The sequence below is a fragment of the Montipora capricornis genome, chromosome 3, assembly GCF_036669925.1.
Source record: "Montipora capricornis isolate CH-2021 chromosome 3, ASM3666992v2, whole genome shotgun sequence".
NCBI lineage: Eukaryota > Metazoa > Cnidaria > Anthozoa > Scleractinia > Acroporidae > Montipora > Montipora capricornis.
The window spans coordinates 38,092,138-38,092,443 of NC_090885.1; positions in this window are offsets into that span (position 1 = coordinate 38,092,138).

Here is a 306-nt window from a genome sequence, read left to right on the forward strand (position 1 = left end):
AACGGAGGATGAAAGCGTACGCTGGATACGGACAGTGATGAAGAAACGGAAGAAACAAAACAGGGAAACCCATATTTAAGGTCTGCATATTTTTTTTAGTAAATCACAACCAGGCAGATTGTATATAGACCGTATTCATAAATGGCGATCAAGAAATTATTCTTTTGTCTTTGTGCTAATCATCCTAACTAGCCTCACTTTGGAACAAAAATTTTTTGGAATTTTGCTCGTGTTTACGAGGCTAGTTAGGATGATTAGCATAAAGGCAAAAGAATAATTACTTAGCCGCCATTTATGAATACGGTC